Raw genomic sequence first — 13,313 nt, 5'->3', positions numbered from 1 at the left:
CCTTTGAAAGTTATCAAGAGCATTACTTTCACCAGGAGTCATCAAGATGCACAATTTCTGAAAATGTCATTTTTTTAAATGATTAACACAAAATGAACACTTATTTTTCTGATACTGTATGAGACAAGTGCTATTTCATATATTTCTTGTTGCATAAATATAAAAATGCAATGTTAATTTCATATCTGAGTTGTCATGTGATCTCAGTTTATGTCATTGAGGCAATTTATGTCAACGGGGCAATTGACAAATGTGTGGGGGGAAAAGACAGTAATATAAGATTTATATAACATATTCACATAGTTATTGATATAGTTACAATGTTCCAAACTTGTATCTAATAATGAACAGATATGTGACATATTTGTGCAAACGTTATAAGCAAAATGAGCTTTCTTTTTCATGACCAGCAGGTGGCGCTATCCTCAAACTGCTATACCACCAGGTTATATACCTTTATTATTTTCCCCCTGTTTTATTATTTATGGTTATTTTGTTTATTAATTTAATAACATTTATGGAAAATGTACACCTTAGCATACTTTTAAAAATGACTAATTATAATGGAAATATACTTCAGTGCAAACTAAATGATTTTTGACAACGGCATGTTACTGTATTAGAGTTTAAACTTATAATAAAATGCAGTTAGCTGAACTTTAGAGTGATTTTTAACACACTTAAGTATGACTTAAGTACATCTTTATGTGATTTCATAATCACTTCTATTGTTATTGTTGAGATATGATTAGCATTTATGTAAACTTAAATATACTTTATATAACTCATTTCTATTGAATCTTGTATGTCATGTATTGAAATTTATTTGTATTTACACATTTTATTGTAATGATGAAGTTGCAATTCAGTACATTTAAAATATATTAACTTTAAATGTAATATTCAATAACACACTTCTGTTAAAATTATAATCAATTAGGCTACTTTACATGTGCTTTAGTGTGTCAGTCGACACTCAAAATAAATGTAGGCTACTTCTTTAAAGCATGACAAAAGAGTTTTAAAACAAAAAAGTACAAGTTTGAAGTGCACATTCATTACAATCAAGCAACCTTCTTTTCACAAGAGGATGATAGTTTATGTAAATCTGGGAGTGTTTCCTGACTCTTTACTCGTGACGTGACTTTATACCAAACTTCTTCCCTGGACACACGCCTATCTTATTTATCTCAGTGCAAAGAGAGAAGAGTGTTTGTCTGCCGCGTCTTCACGAGTGCTTCTGCCATGCAGTTCTTGGGAAAATCATGCACGCTTCTCATATTCTTCTTCTTGACTGGCACGAGCTTTACGCACGGTGGAAACGTGCTCGTGCTGCCGGGAGAGTACAGCCACTGGCTCAACATGCGCAACATCGTGGAAGAACTGCTGAACCGCAATCACAGCGTGACACTTCTGGTGAGCTCAGCCTCGCCGACCGTGGACTTCACAGCGCAGGAGAGGTTTGAGTTCCTGGTGTTTGATGTGCCTCTGAAGGTGCATGAGGTGCACAGCATGACCGAACAGATGCTCAACATCTGGATGCAGCACCCCACACCAAGCAGGTTCACAATTGGTCTCCACATGATGGAGCTGACGGGGATAATTAACAAAATACACCGCACCGTGTGCGGCACCATGCTGCGTAATGACGCGCTGATAGCTCGCTTGAGGGATCTTGAAGTTTGATGTGCTCCTCTATGATCCCATGATGGTGTGCAGTGACCTGTTGGCAGAGATTCTGGAGCTACCGTTCGTCCTCTCTCTGCGGTTTTCTCTGGGGTTCTCCATGGAGAGGATGTGTGGACAGGTGCCCACGCCGCCCTCTTATATGCCGGTTCCTCCGACGGTGATGACGGATCACATGAGCTTCATGGAGAGAGTGAAAAATATGATTATGTATGTTGTTTATTCCTTCGCGTTTCGGATGGTCTCGAAAAATTGTGGATAATTTCTACAGTGAAGTGTTAGGTAAGGTCCTCGCGAATGGTCACCTTGATTTTGCCAAGTAAGACATTCCAGTCTGAAAATTTAGTTTTAACCCTATTCCTACCTCTAAACCTAATCCTACCCATAACTTATCCCTAAAATCAGAGGGGAAAGATAGGTGAATAACATTGATGTGGAAGCACCTAACCCTGGTTGCAAGCCTAAACTTGACATAAATGGTAAACTTGACCCTCAAATCTGATTGTTGATCCTGGAACAACATTCCAATCAACCAAAGTCTTACTTGGCAAAATCACGGTGACCCCTCGCGAATATAAGTTTATATATATATATATATATATATATATATCCCTTAAAGGGATAGTTCACCAAAAAAATGAACATTCTGTCATCATTTATTCTCCCTCGTTGTATGAGTATGACTCAAATGTCATTGTGAAAAGAAAAAAAACAAAAAAAACAATGACTGTTGTAAGTAACAGTACGTAAATCAGACCTTTCTGTATAGCCTAACGCTAATAAGCTTAAACGAAAATAACTAAATAATTGTGTAGTGAAGTATTTTTTGTACACAGTGCCGCGAACAATCAATCACTCCTTTACGCGTGCATCACTGTCCTGGTTGCAGGACGACTCAACCTCCCAGACAGTTTTTAAAATTTATCAGACAATAACTACTCAAGATTTTGCTTTAGTATAATTTTCGGGACAATTAGGGCCAGATTCGGGACAACAGTTTAGATTTCGGGACTGTCCCGAATTTTTCTGGACATCTGGTCACCCTAGCTGATAACAAAAGAAGATATTTTGAAGATTTTGGGTAAACAAATAGTTCATGGACCCCAGTGACTTCCATAGTTGGCCTATGGGGAAAAAAATACTGTGGATGTCAACAGGGTCCATCAACTGTTTGGTTACCGACATTCTTCAAAATATCTTCATTTGTGTTCAGCTCAAGAAAAAAACTCATACAGGTTTGGAACAACTTAAGAGTGAGTAAATGATGGCAGAATTTCCATTTTTGGGTGAACTATCCCTTTAAGTCCATCCCTCTGATGGGACTTGTTGATTATTCAGAATTTGGCCAAAACAGTTCAGCTGCAGACTGTATGGATGCAACAACTGGGATGTGCGAAATTCTCTCAGACTGATGAGGCATTTATTATTAACATCGTAAAACTAGCAAAGTTATATTTTCTTTAAAAAAAACAACACTATATTTATATTACATTGGCATTACATTACAGAAAACAGGTTAACGCTGCTGTGCGGAGTGTTTCTCTTCTGATGTCTGTAATCAATCAATAATAAATTTACTAATGCGTCTTTGTTAATATTATTTAATAGACTTCAGCTAACACTAACAGTTGTATTTTTTATTAACAAAGTTTATTAAATATTGTAACAAATGTATTGGTCATTGTTAGCTAATGACCAATAACATACTAACTAACCTTATAATTGCTGTTTGCAGCTATATTTCTCATTTTTGATATTCCTCATTGAATTAATTAGTTATTACTTAGAAATGATAGCAATAGTGAGCTTGTTTTTGGCTGGTAATCTTTAACCACTTACTGGACAGTTAAGCTATTGTAAATTAACTAGAACTAGGTTATAATAAACTATAATAAACCTCTGTCAAGGTTGAAAGCCCCTGGTATAAAAGGACATCTGAGAATTGCACTTACATTTTCTAAAAACAAAGGCACACTAGGTACAGATTTTAAAGGTACACTATGTAACTTTTTTTGTTTAAAATTAACAAAATTTTAACAAAAAGTCAATACATCATCAATCCTTCCAAAACATGTTTTTGTCCTCCCCCGATTCACTATGGTAAGTCTATTATAAGTGTTTATAGTTTAGAGCTTTTTGGGATGGTTTTCGAGGGAAGTTGCATACGTCACTCACCCCTGTGAGTCTCGTCATATCCATAAATAGAGTAAAGTTGGTTTAGGTTTATTGTCATAGATTAGTTGTCACAATGAGTGAGAAAGGTGAGTTTGAGGTCTCTGCAGAACAAAAGTGGGCATTCTTAAATTTGTGGGTGTTTCTAAATCATGCAGTGAAAATGATGCCCTTATCTAAACACAACCGTCACTGTCACGTGAACAGTTCAGATAACACGCTCGTTACGGCCTCGCCTGCTGATCTGGTGACTCCCATTACTCTCCTGCAGAGACGAGAGCTCTGAGACACCCACTATAACCTCATTCACTATTCCCTACATTACTCCACTAATATAGTCCACTTGAGGGAGTGAATGAAAACGAGTGAATTCAGTGCAAACTGGCAGCTCCAGTAGTAATGAAAAGATTTGTTCTGAACTCTGTCATTGAAACTATGTATAAACCTTAATTAAACAATTTAATAATCAATTAAAAAGGAATTTATACTTGTATGATATTATGCTGTACCCACATTGGAATGTCCGGTTCGGAAAAGTTATGGATGATTCAGCTGCAGGCACCATCTTCTGGTCAGATGCGGGAATTAATTCGGCACAACCCTCACAGTGCATTATGGGTATTCTTTAGCCACTGAGTGTACTTCATTTATTATAGGATAACCTCAACTATAGTTTCAGACACCACTACAAATGGCTGTCCCATCAAATAGGTCCCTATTTAAGGGTATAGGGGGCGATTTCGTACACAGCTCTATACTTGAGAAAGGTTGACGTGGAGCATGCGAAATCTCGGAACTCCAAGGAAAAGCCGAACAGAGGAGTCTGCTGGCAGAAAGAGAACACGACAGAGCATGACTCAAAGGTCAAAATGGGCTTTTATTCAATCAAAAAGTAAAAAAAATAAAAAATAAAAAAACCTATCCCATGTGGGGAAAACAACCACCAACTGATGATGAACTTGCACAGGACTGCAAACCCAAGTAGAAAAATAGTAGAGGAAATTAGGAGGGTAATGAGGGAGAGCAGATAGGACAAATGAATCAATGATCATGCACTCCAGTTCAAATTGTTTTTTAGGGAAATGAAAGGGATTTCCATCTTTAGCCTATGAATGCTATATGAATTCAACACAAAAACATAATGCAATTAAAAAGTATGTAATAAATGCAGTGGCGTATTCTACAGTTGGTTGCTTAATCAACTTTTGTGATTGGCCATAATAGGGCAGGTGAGCAGGGTGATGCCGGCAGTGCAGGGAGCCAGGAAGGATCGGTCTCTGTGGCCTTGCTATGGGAGCTTGTTTTGGCCACTAAGGTTGGGGACGTATATAACAAAAACATGTTCTTGGGAGGAGCTATGGAGTTGTGAACTAGAGCGGACATTGGGGCTGGCTCATAGGCTGGAGTGGAATCTGGACTGTGCTAACACTGGAATAGACTCAGGGGCTGGAACAGACACTTGAGCGGACTCAGGGGCTGGAGCTGACACTGGAGCGGACTTGGGCTGGAACAAACACTGGAGCAGACTCAGGGGCTGAAACAGAAACTGGAGCGGACTCAGGAGCTGGAGCCAACACTGGAGCAGACTCAGGGGATGGAACAGACACTAGAGCAGACTCAGGAGCTGGAACAGACACTGGGGCAGATTCAGGAGCTGGAACAGACACTGGAGCAGACTCAGGGGCTGGAGCCAACACTGGAGTGGACTCAGGGGCTGGAGCCAACACTGGAGTGGACTCAGGGGCTGGAACAGACACTGGAGCAGACTCAGGGGCTGGAGCCGACACAGGAGCAGACTCCGGGACTGGACTCAGGGGCTGGAACAGACACTGGAGCAGACTCAGGGGCTGGAGCCAACACTGGAGTGGACTCAGGGGCTGGAGCTGACACTGGAGCAGACTCAGGGGCTGGAGCCGACACTGGAGCGGACTCAGGAGCTGGAACAGACACTGGAGCAGATTCAGGAGCTGGAACAGACACTGGAGCAGACTCAGGGGCTGGAGCCAACACTGGAGTGGACTCAGGGGCTGGAGCCAAAACTGGAGTGGACTTAGGGGCTGGAACAGACACTGGAGCAGACTCAGGGACTGGAGCCGACACAGGAGCAGACTCCGGGACTGGACTCAGGGGCTGGAGCCAACACTGGAGTGGACTCAGGAGCTGGAACAGACACTGGAGCAGATTCAGGAGCTGGAACAGACACTGGAGCAGACTCAGGGGCTGGAGCCAACACTGGAGTGGACTCAGGGGCTGGAGCCAACACTGGAGTGGACTCAGGGGCTGGAACAGACACTGGAGCAGACTCAGGGGCTGGAGCCGACACAGGAGCAGACTCCGGGACTGGACTCAGGGGCTGGAGCCAACACTGGAGTGGACTCAGGGGCTGGAGCCGACACAGGAGCAGACTCCGGGGCTGGACTCAGGGGCTGGAGCCAACACTGGAGCGGACTCAGGAGCTGGAACAGACACTGGAGCAGACTCCGGGGCTGGACTCAGGGGCTGGAGCGGACACTGAAGCGGACTCAGGGGATGAATCTATGGCCCAGACACACACACTGCCAGAGCCATTATAGACAGTGCAATGCTTCCTGGGCTGAGCTCTGGGGCTGAAGCAGACACTGGAGAGCATTCTGGAGCTGCCTCTTGGGAACATTCTGGAGCTGACTCTGGAGAACATACTGGAGCGGACTTTGGAGAACATACAAGAGTGGACTCTGGAGAACATACTGGAACGGACTGGACTGAACTCAGGGGCTGGAGCCATAGCTGGACTCTGGTTAGGGGCCAGTGCCAAAGAGGATAGTCTTCTTCTGAAGATTCTCGAAATCTTCTCAGAAGATTTAGCAGTTTCAGGACTCGGCTGACACTCTGGAGCGGACTCATGGGTTGGCACGGACTCAGGAATTGTTGTTTTAGGAGCGGGCACTGGGCTGAATGCTGGAGCAGAATCTGGGGCTGAAGTGGACTCTGGAGTGGATGAAATTGTCCCAATGTTCAGGGATATGGAGGGTTTGGTTGCAGGCTCGGGATGATCTGGAGCACCCAAATGTTTTCTGGATGGGACTGGATGAGGGTTGTTAATGTCCTCTGATCTTCAGCCATTTCCAGACGCTGCACTTTAACAAACTCTTCCTAGAGATTTAATCAGATCAATGTCATATTTGGTCAGTCTAATCTAAAGGACTTTTAGACGTTATATTGCAAAGATCTAGAGTTTTCACTGAAGGGCGTGTCCGTGGCAGCCTGACAAATTTCGATGTTTCGTCCCTGAAACAGGAAGTTGTTGTAACTCAGACAAATAATGTCCGATCTGCCCCAAACTTCACATGTTTTATTAGAGTCCTGGCCTGAAGACATCTTCATAACAATATTCAGTTACAGTCATAGCGCCACCTGCAGGCAACAGGAAATTACATGTATTTGTCACAATCACTAGTGAGAGTGCCCTAATCAGCCACTAGAGGGCACTCCATCCTGGACTCTTGTTTTCACCCCATGAACTACATTACCCATAACACACTTCCCGGACTGATTATCCCACGTCATTGCACCCAGCTGTTTTGTGTTTGTTCATTAGTGTCTGTCTATTTATACCTGGTTTGTCTCTGCCTTTGTTATGGTGTTTTAATGTATGGTTCCCGGTTTCGTTGTGTGTTCTCTTGTTTTTCTTGTTCTTGTTTTGTACGGATGGCTTTTCTGGATTTTTGACCTTTTGCCTGTTTTTGGACTCACGATTGTTGGATTATCCTTATTAAACAACCCCTGCAAATGGATCTTACCTGTTTGTCTCTGTGCATTTCGTGACAGAAAACACCATCACGTAAAGGATCCAGCAGGATGGGAATCCAGATCACTCCCCCGGCTACTATAAAGGAGCAGTTGGATCGCCTAGAAAATTTGCCCCAGCCAGTGAGTCCGCTCCAGAGTCCGCTCCAGTCAGTGAGTCCGCTCCAGAGCCCGCTCCAGTCAGTGAGTCTGCTCCAGCCAGTGAGTCCACTCCAGAGTCTGCTCCAGCCAGTGAGTCCACTTTGGTGCCTACAGATGAAGTAGGCACAGAGCCACCGCCTCACCCTCATAAGCGGAGGAGAAGGAGGAGAAGGGCTTCCTCCGTCCTTCAAGGCCTGGAGACCACTCTAGAGGTTGTTTGTTGTTTTCCCAAACTCCTTGCCCTGCCGGCGCCAACGAAGCGCCTTGCCCTGCCGGCGCCAACGAAGCGCCTTGCCCTGCCGCCGCCGCCGCCAGAGCAGCCCGTGCCCGCTGCCGTCCCAGAGCAGCCCGTGCCCACGGCCGTCCCAGGGCAGCCCGTGCCCACTGCCGTCCCAGGGCAGCCCGAGCCCGCTGCTGTCCCAGAGCAGCCCGCTCTCCCTGATACGGCCACGGAGGCCGTCACCGAGCTGCCCGCTCTCCCTGATACTGCCACAGAGGCCGTCACCGAGCTGCCCTCTCTTCCTGATACGGCCACGGAGGCCGTCACCGAGCTGCCCGCTCTCCTTGATACGGCCACAGAGCACCCTTGGTCGGCCCTGCCCCCGCCGCCCAAGCTGTCTGCCCTGCTGCCATCACCCAGGCCGTCTGCCCTGCTGCCGCCGTCCAAGCCTTCTGCCCTGCCGCCACCGTCCAAGCCTTCTGCCTGGCCGCCTCTGCCCAGGTCGCCTGAACCGTTGAGACCCGCCTGGTCTGTTCCTCCAGCACCGCCCTGGCACTCAGCCAGGAATCCAGGTCTGCCAGTGCCCACCTGGTCAGTTCCTCCAGTGCCGCCCTGGCGTTCAGCCAGGACTCCAGGCCTGCTGGCGCCCGCCTGGTCAGTTCCTCCAGCACCGCCCTGGCCTTCAGTTGGGGACCCTGGATCTGGCCCGCCATCCCTCCCCCTGATCCTCCTCCTGTCCTCCTCCCTCCTGGGTTTTTGTGTTTTTGTTTTTTTTTGTCTGGTGGAGCGTCTGGTAGCCGCTCCTTTGAGGGGGGGTAATGTCACGATCACTAGTGAGAGTGCCCTAATCAGCCACTAGAGGGCACTCCATCCTGGACTCTTGTTTTCACCCCATGAACTACATTACCCATAACACACTTCCCGGACTGATTATCCCACGTCATTGCACCCAGCTGTTTTGTGTTTGTTCATTAGTGTCTGTCTATTTATACCTGGTTTGTCTCTGCCTTTGTTATGGTGTTTTAATGTATGGTTCCCGGTTTCGTTGTGTGTTCTCTTGTTTTTCTTGTTCTTGTTTTGTACGGATGGCTTTTCTGGATTTTTGACCTTTTGCCTGTTTTTGGACTCACGATTGTTGGATTACCCTTATTAAACAACCCCTGCTAATGGATCTTACCTGTTTGTCTCTGTGCATTTCGTGACAGTATTACACTGTGATTAACTCCTCATAGAGATTTGACTAGATCAACATCAAATTATCAGTCTAATCTTAAGACTTTAACAATGATAAATATCAGAGATCTTGAGTTTTCGCTGAAGGGCGTGTCTGTGGCGGCCTGACAAAGTCTGATGTTTCGCCATGAAAGAGGAAGCTGTTGTAACTGAGGCATACTATGTCTGATCTGCTCCAAACTTCACATGTGTGATAAGAGTCCTGGCCTAAAGATATCTATATGACAATATTCAGTTAGCAATAGCGCCACCTGCTGGCAACAGGAAATGGCATGCTTTACACTGTAATTCACTACCAGATTCATATTTCATTATGCCACGAAGTACCAAACATGATAGAAACACGTTAAATGGGCATGTCGCCCACTGTTCACTGTTTTCCTAAGGCCAACGGGTGGTGGTGAGCCCGGGTGCGAGGGCCCTTTCATCGCTGCTTGCAGCTTTCATTTTTAATTATAACTTCCAACACAAGAAACAGGAGAATAACATGGAGAAACACAACCTTGTAATCTAAACATAAACAATACAAGACAAGGAACAGACTGAAACTGAGGACTTAAATATATAGGGCAAACAAAGGAGCTAAAGAGTTAATTAATGAAGGACAGGTGTACTGTTTCTGATACTTTGTGACTTGATCTACTGTGCATCAGCATACTATATCTCTCCTTATGTCACAGGCAAACCTACAACAATGTGTGAGACCATGGGAAAAGCTGACATCTGGTTGATTAGAACTTACTGGGATTTTGAGTATCCACACCCACTCCTGCCTAACTTTAAATTTGTTGGAGGACTACACTGCAAACCTGCCAAACCTCTGTCAAAGGTAATGACTTTGTCATATATTATTTTGAAATATCTGCTCTTCTGAAATATTTTGATGCCTTTACATTTGTGAAAAATAAGGAATTCCGGTCTCAAATAGATCAAGTAACTTTATATCAGTGGATGTGTGTATAGAGAGGGATTTGGCTCTGTTGAGGATTAAGGATTTGCAGTATTATCTCATTTTGTAAACTGCATGTGGCACACTTTGACATGACATTTCTGATGGAAAATAAGTTGTTTAGGTCACTAATTAAAAGCTGGATAAAGGGAGAAAACACGTATCTGGGCAAAAATTAGATTTTTCAATTTTTACATTACTTTTGTAACTCAGCACAATAATACTTTTTGAGCCAAACAACAGATCTGCTCATTCTGTGAGATTAATTATTTACTGATGACACCAAAAGAATGTGGTTCCAAGCTTTTCAAATATTCTTTGCAGTGCATTAAATATAACAGATGTGGAAGAATATAATGTAATTAAATGTTTACAATCCTTTCAAACCTTATATGGGGCAGTTAGAACGTATCTTGTTTTCTGTTTTTGTGTGACAGCATGTGCTCATTTGTGTCTTTTAGGAACTGGATAAGTTTGTTCAGAGCTCAGGAGATCATGGCATTGTTGTTTTCTCATTGGGTTCCATAATCAAGAATCTGACAATGGAAAGAGCAAACACTATTGCTTCTGCTCTTGGTCAGATCCCACAAAAGGTGTGCAACTTTTTTTGAGCATATCAAATATGGTAAATTGGAGCTCAGCTGTACGTGCAAGACACGTGAGAACAAACCTCAATGGTTCTTGCATATCAAGCAAGCACATTTAAGCGTCTGTTTACCATATTTGATGTATGTGTGTTGATCAGTGTTTATATGTGATTAAGAGCCTAATTTAATCTGTTCATCACAGAATGTAATTGTGTACTATTGACAACCTCAGAGATCTGTAGATGTGTCTTAAAGGTTTACTAGTATACATTATCAGTAAAAATACATTTCTCAGTAGGAAAAACAAATAAAAAGTTTACAGAACCCAACTTTTCTGTTACTCAGGTGTTCATATGCTCAGTACTGTCTCCACAGGTTGTTTGGCGTTACAGTGGAAAAACACCAGAAACCCTCGCCCCTAATACTAAACTCTACGACTGGATCCCACAGAATGATTTGCTCGGTAAGGAAAGTGTTGTCATGTGTGCTCGTTACACACAAAGAACAATAATTAGTGTCAAATACTAACTTCATTTTATCTGACAGGACATCCAAAAACAAAGGCCTTCATTACCCATGGCGGGACAAATGGACTGTATGAGGCTATTTATCATGGTGTCCCAATGGTGGGTTTGCCACTGTTTGCTGATCAGCCTGATAACATGATGCACATGAAAACCAAAGGAGCTGCTGTTGTTCTTGATATCAACACAATGGAGTCCAAAGACCTGGCGGACGCTCTCAAGACTGTCTTAAATAATCCCTCGTTAGTTAAGTCTTTCATAAATTTGAAATAATCCATTACCAAAGGCCTCGACCAGTTATTTTCAGTAGTTTAGAAACAACCCTAAAATGGTGTTTTTCAGTTGCACTTCTGTAGAGCTTGTCATGTGTTAATCAGCGCTTCTTTTTCTTCTCTAATCAGGTACAAAGAAAGCATCATGAGACTGTCCAGAATCCACCATGATCAGCCAATGAAGCCTCTGGACCAGGCAGTTTTCTGGATCGAGTTTGTGATGCGGAATAAAGGAGCTAAACATCTACGAGTTCAGGCACATGACCTGAGCTGGTATCAGTACCACTGCCTGGACGTAGTGGCCTTCTTACTCTCAGTTGTTGCTCTGATCACATTCCTCTTTATTAAAACATGCAGTTTCTTTTTCCGTAAATGTTTCAGAAATTCTCGTCCTGATGGCAAAGCACAAAAGAATAAGAAAGTGTGAATGTATAGTTGCATTGCCCTCAATACTTCTGGACAGAGATTCGGCACACTTGTGTGACAGCCAGTGTGCATTTTGTGTATATTGCAAATGTACTTAAAGTCCCCCTGTAATCAATTATTTTATCCCTTAAAACTCATCTTTGATCACCAAAATGACATATTTTTTTAAAAATTCAAGTGAAAAAAAAATCTTCATGCCTTAAAATAGCGATACACCTTTGCCTCATTTAATATACACGGATCAATGAATATGCAAATTAGCCCCGCCTCCACTCGCGCGGCAGCTCTGAGAGTCTGGTGTTGCTATAGTGACTTGTGGATATTTAAGAAAAAAGCTTGCTTCGCTTTGTATATTCAGTTTAACAGCTAAATGCATCCTTGAATGAGTGCAGATTTCCAGCGTATTTACTTGAACTCATCAGGTAGGCTAATATCTATGGTTTGATTCGTTCCAGAGGCGGCAAAATCAGAATTATAATGGACTGAATAGCTCTCTCAGAACTTGACATGTGATTCCACACTGACTGAATATGCACATGAATCACGGTCACACGCTCAGAGCAATATTGTTTTAGCTATGTTTTATAGTATTAAAGTATTTCGAAGGACAAAAACATGAACTTTATTAACTTTACTTCAAGTCAGCTGTCGCTTTACTTTGGCGTACTTTCGTTTACTGCAGTTTTAAACATAAAATACTCAGCAATGGTGCTGACTTATGAATTTGCACATGGTTTGTCTTAAAGCATATTAAAAACACTACATAGACATATAAACAACATTAAAAACTTAATTTTCACCACAGGGGGTCTTTAAAGTATGTTATATTGACTGCTAGCTGCTGAATTAGTTACTGCAATCCAAAGTCAAAATATTGGAGAGAGTTGTTTCCCTGCTCCTCCTCAGACTCCACGCTCACACGGGTTGCCAGATTGAGGACTTAACTGTGATCAATGACCCAGTTAATTTCTGACAAAATATGCTGTGTTTTCCACCAACTGGCAACCTGGGGTGTCGAAATACTATTGGGTAAATTGGCAGTGGGCGGGATCACAGATCAAAACGAAAACAGACATTCTGACCCAGAACAAAAGAATAACTGGCTAAAGCATTGTTTCCAAGTATTTGTACTTTGTATGTTTCCTAAATCTCTGCAAACATTTTTATGGTTTTCTGCTGTCAAAAATTTCATAAAGCACTTTTAATGAAACAAATACATGTGAATGTTCACGTAAAATAAACATATTACTTGATTTTCCATGCTGCTGGTCCTGTGTATGTAGAGAAACAGGTTACATGTAAACTGGTAGAATAATG

The 13,313-nt window shown here is 43.0% G+C and overlaps 1 pseudogene; it reads left to right on the top strand.

The window, feature by feature from the left end:
- The first annotated feature begins 1,230 nt into the window (after positions 1-1,230).
- LOC125267642 lies at positions 1,231-12,012 on the top strand (annotated as a pseudogene).
- The last annotated feature ends 1,301 nt before the right edge of the window (positions 12,013-13,313 follow it).

Source organism: Megalobrama amblycephala, linkage group LG4 (assembly GCF_018812025.1).
Source record: "Megalobrama amblycephala isolate DHTTF-2021 linkage group LG4, ASM1881202v1, whole genome shotgun sequence".
Classification (NCBI taxonomy): domain Eukaryota; kingdom Metazoa; phylum Chordata; class Actinopteri; order Cypriniformes; family Xenocyprididae; genus Megalobrama; species Megalobrama amblycephala.
This window is presented reverse-complemented; position numbering and strand designations above follow the sequence as displayed.